Below are 5653 nucleotides of genomic sequence, written 5' to 3' on the forward strand. Positions count from 1 at the left end.
TGGTGGGAATTTCAGACAAGTGTATGGAGATGCTTATCCCTGTTGAATCTCTGCTTTCCTACTGCTTTCATTCAATCCTTCTTACTCCTTTCCATGGCAAGCTGTATGTAGGACATCACCGTTGTCAATGGCTACATCCCATCCTCTCAGTGAAAATGGTCCAAATGCTCTGTCACAGCACGACTAATCATCTGTCGGTTCTCAATCAGGTTGGAATAGAATCCAGTGATTTTTTTGCGTCTGTCACTAACGCCCAGCCTTCAGAAGTTTGAAGCTCGTCACAGTCATTCAATCCCGGAATCCTACTCGGAATACCACAGACAAGGTTAGACTTTCCGGATTCCCATGAATGCCGCCATCGATTCTAGCTTATACCACGAAGATTCTGATTAAGGAATCCAAGAGATATGCGCCCGGTCTAAGGTAGAACGGAAGTGGTTGTCAGTCACGCGCGTTCATAGGTGAGAATGATGATGAGTGTCACAGATCATCACATTCATCAAGTTGAGTGCAACAAATATCTTAGAACAGGAATAAATCGAATTAGATAGAAAATAGTAGTAATTGTATTGAAACTTGAGGTACAGCAGAGCTCCACACCCTTAATCTATGGTGTGTAGAAACTCCACCGTTGGAAATACATAAATGAAAGGTCTAGGCATGGCCGAATGGCCAGCCCCCATGATCTGAGAAATAAACGTCCCAAGATGTCTAATACAATAGTAAACTATCCTATTTATACTAGACTAGCTACTAGGATTTACAGGAGTAAATAATTGATGCATAAATCCACTTCCAGGGCCCACTTGGTGTATGTTTGGGCTGAGCTTGATCTATCCACGAGCTGAGGCTTCTTTTGGAGTTGAACGCCAAGTTGTAACATGTTTTGGGCGTTCAACTCCGGTTCGTGACGTGTTTCTGGCGTTTGACTCCAGACAGCAACATGGAACTAGTGTTGAGCGCCAGTTTATGTCATCTAATCACGAGTAAAGTATGGACTATTATATATTGCTGGAAAGCTCTAGATGTCTACTTTCCAACGCCGTTGAGAGCGCACCATTTGGAGTTTTGTAGCTCCAGAAAAATCTATTTTGAGTGCAGGGAGGTCAGATTCCAACAGCATCAGCAGTCCTTTGTCAGCCTCTTATCAGAGTTTTGCTCAGGTCCCTCAATTTCAGCCAGAAAATATCTGAAATCACAGAAAAACACACAAACTCATAGTAAAGTCCAGAAATGTGAATTTAGCATAAAAACTAATGAAAACATCCCTAAAAGTAACTAGATCATACTAAAAACTACCTAAAAACAATGCCAAAAAGCGTATAAATTATCCGCTCATCAATATTCCACCTAGGCATGTCCGGACAACAAAATTTAACATGAAGTTGAAGTGGCTCAGGACTTGACTTCAATAGATGCCACTCGATGCTCCAGATAATTCCCTGATGCAGTATACATGTTGTTATATTATGTATTTGTTGGGAGGGGGGCATTTTACTACCAAACAAGGCTAACAACACGGTCTATGATAAACCACTATTTTACATTTTATCTTATGTTCAATTGAGTGGATTTTATCAATCTTTCATACACTTATTCATATGATTTGCATGAGTTCACGTTTTCCTTCATAATTTTGTGCTCTGATTGAAAACATGCTTCTTTGGCCTTTAAAATTGCTATGTTTAATCCTCTCTTATTACCATTTGATGCCTTGATATGTGTGTTAAGTGTTTTCAGAGATTACAGGGTAGGAATGGCTTAGAGGATGGAAAGGAAGCATGTAAAAGTGGAAGGAATACAAGAAACTGAAAGAATTGCTAAAGCTGTCCAGCCTGACCTCTTGGTACTAAATCGGTCATAACTTGAGCTACAGAAGTCCAAATGACGCGATTTTAGTTGCATTGGAAAGCTAACATCCGGAGCTTCGAAATAATATATAATTTTTCATAGTGGCCATACATCTAGGTGACGCGAACGCATACTTCACACGGACAAGTCGCAGTGAGAAAAACCCAGCGTGGCAGATTTCGCAATCAGCAATTTCTGGGATGTTTTTGACCCAGTTCTCGTCCCAGAAAACACAGATTAGAGGCTATAAAGTGGGAGAATACATCCATTCATGGAGACAGCTTTAATATACATAATTTTAGATTTTAGATGTAGTTCTTTTAGAGAGAGAGGCTCGCTTCTCTCTCTTAGGTTTTAGGATTTAGGATTTCTTTTAGGATTAGGATTTCTACTTCTCAATTTCCAGGTTCAATGTTCCTTTTATTTATTTTCCCAATTTAACTTATGAAATTTTCCATGTTAGATTTGATTTCTTTTATTAATACAATTTGAGGTATTTCGGATTTATGATTTTTATTTAGCTTTCTATATTCTTGGCTTTGGTTGAGTAATTAAGGGACTCTTGAGTTATCAAACTCTTTTGTTGATTGATAATTGGAAGTTACTAATTGACTTGAACTCCATTAACTCTAGTCTTTCTTTGGGGATTGACTAGGACTTGAGGATTCATATTGATTTATCCACTTGACTTCCTCCATGGTTAGAGGTTAACTAAGTGGTAGCAATGAACAATTTGTGGTCACAATTGAGGAGGATAACTAGGATAGGACTTCTAGTTCTCATATCTTGCCAAGAGCTTTGTTAGTTGATAGTTTATTTTCTTTGCCATTTATATTTCTTGTCTAAAATCTCAAAAACACCAAAATATCTCATAACCAATAACAAGAACACTTTATTGCAATTCCTAGGGAGAACGACCCGAGGTTCAATACTTTGGTTTATAGATTTTAGGGGTTTATTACTTGTGACAAACAAATTTTTGTATGAAAGAATTAGTGTTGGTTTAGAAACTATACTTGCAACGAGATTTCATTTGTGAAATTATAAACCATCAAAAATCCAATCATCAGTCTACGTTCGTTATCTTCTGCTTTTGGCCAATCAGGATGCCATCAGTACTTATAGTTAGGGTAGTGCCATTCTTTATTGGTTATATTGAGCCATGTGCTTAGCAACAGATTACAATGTCGAGGATATGGCTGGTTGTCATACGCTGCTCATGTCATGGATATACTACAGGCTTTTTTTCTGGGCACCAAATGTGACGATGCCGTCTACGTTTCCGTTAGCTACAAGGTACTCAATTAAATGACATATGATGTTTAGTGATGATAGTTTTGAAGTTTTCTTTATCGTGGAATATAGAAGTTTTATCAAGTCGCAACAGGTGGGTGGCGAAGAAAGGACATAATGACTATGTTGAGCAACGCCTGCTCAGGCACTGCTGAGGTTAGACAATCTACAAGTTGATGAGGTAAGTTGAGACCTTTATTCAAGTTGAATTATTATGTTGGTATGACGTTCTGTTTCATGTAAGTGATGCACTGTTATTTGCAGTTTAATTGGTTGCCGTACATGGATCCTCGTATTATGTCGAGAGTGCCTGCAGAATTTCTTGGTGCCCCACAGGGAGATTTCTACACCGCCATTGTGCCACTCATATTTTTTTGATGGATCGAGATTCTTAATGTTGACAGAGTCCTGTGACAGTTTGGGGGAGAGCAAGGATCACCAAACCCTCTATTGAATATCAATACCTTTCATTGTCAATTGGCATGCAACGACGATGGTTGGTGGTCCATCCGCCTATCAACTTCGTTTAAAGTTTGGGCAAACTGATGCACTAAAGCATATCGTCTACAGATTAATCGTGAAAAAACCTTGCGGCCTAGCCAGGATTACCATAGGTGGTACTTGGTGCGGTGATTTTACAACCACATACTAACTAGCAAGTGCACCGGATCGTACCAAGTAATACCTCAAGTGAGTGAGGGTCGATCCCATGAGGATTGATGGATCAAGCAACAATGGTTAAACGATTTACTTAGTTAGGCAAGCAAAAAATGGTTTTGAGATATTCAAAAGGTTTAAATTGAAAATATCAGAAGGCAGGCACGCAAGTAAATAAGTTGAAAATAAAATATTGGAGAAACAGTTAAGGCTTCAGAGTTATCTATTTTTTTTCGGATTAACTTTTCTTACTAACTATTTTAATCACGTGGGATTTAATTTATGGCAAACTATATGTGACTAGACCCTAATTCCTTAGACCTTTCTAGTCTCCTCTAAAATTCATCGACTGCCAATGCCTTGGTCAATTAATTCCAATTAGAGGGTAAAGTTCAAATTCCAGTTTATATGCCACAAAAATTCTAATTACCCAAAAATAAGAGGATTATATGTCACGTATCCTGTTAAATCCAAATAATTAAAATTTAGGAGAATATGTTTTCAAGCTATTGGTCAAGTAAAGAGCTTTTCCAAGTTATACAAGAACTCAAATAGAAAGAGGGTCATACTTCCGTTCCACCCAAATTCATAAGATGAAGAGCGAAAACAATTCTTAAATTATAAATCTATACATGAATTAAAATAGAAAAAGCAATAAATCAATCCATACAAATAGACAGAGCTCCTAACCTTAACAGTGGAGGTTTAGTTGCTCATGAAATGCGAAATGTAAATTGGTATATAATTCCCTAATGGAATCCCCCCTTTTATAACTAATCCTATTTAATTTAAAATCTAATTATCTATAATTAAAAATAATATCTTTTCCTAAAAATAAGATTTTGAATTTAAATCAGAATAATCAGTAGGTCTTCAGTTGATGGGTGGGGACCACATGTTTTGTCCATTCTACAGCTTCTAATTTGTGTTTTCTGGGCTGAAAACTGGGTCAAACAGCCCAGAAATCGCCCCCAGCATTTTTCTGTGTTTTCTGCACGTGACGCATGTCACGCGTACGCGTCAGTCACGCGCGTGTCAGTCACATGTACGCGTCACTGGTCTTCTTCGCGTGTCACGCGCACGCGTCAGTCACGCGTACGCGTCGCTGAGCAAATCTTCAAATCACGCGTACGCGTCAGTCACGCGCACGCGTCGCCATGGAAAGCTCCAAATCACGCGCACGCGTCAATCACGCGTACGCGTCGCTCCTCGCTACCATCTCCTTTTGTTCTTGTGCTACAGAAACTCCATCAAATCCAGCCGAATGCTACCTAAAATAAACAAAATTGCAAAAGACTCAAAGTAGCATGCATATTGGCTAAAAGATAATTAATTCTTTATTAAACTCAATAAATTAGATGCAAATTCACTAGGAAAAGATAGAAAAGATGCTCATGCATCACAACACCAAACTTGAATTGTTGCTTGTCCTCAAGCAACCAAAACTAATATGGGCTTAGGATGTGAATTTGTATGAGAATGAGAGTTTGATTAAGCCCATGTCTCTTCTTATAGTGGGGTTTACAACTGCAATCCTGAATAGTTTTGGCATCTCACTCTCCTTTGAATCAGAAGGATGTCACTGTCATTCGAAATTAGAATCCAGATAATATTTTGAATTCTCTGATCTTTTATAACTCAATTTAATCCTTGAACACATCAATTTTTTCTGGTGCTTTGCACCTTGAGCCTAGCCGTGACTTTAAATATTTTGTCTCAAGTTTTACTTGACACAGAAACACCACAAGCACTTAACTGGGGAACTCTTTTTAAGTTCTAAATATTTTTTTTATTTAGCTTTTTTTATCCCCAGACAGTGGTGCTCAAAGCCTTTGGCGTACTCTGCAATTGA

The sequence above is a fragment of the Arachis stenosperma genome, chromosome 6 (assembly GCF_014773155.1).
Source record: "Arachis stenosperma cultivar V10309 chromosome 6, arast.V10309.gnm1.PFL2, whole genome shotgun sequence".
NCBI lineage: Eukaryota > Viridiplantae > Streptophyta > Magnoliopsida > Fabales > Fabaceae > Arachis > Arachis stenosperma.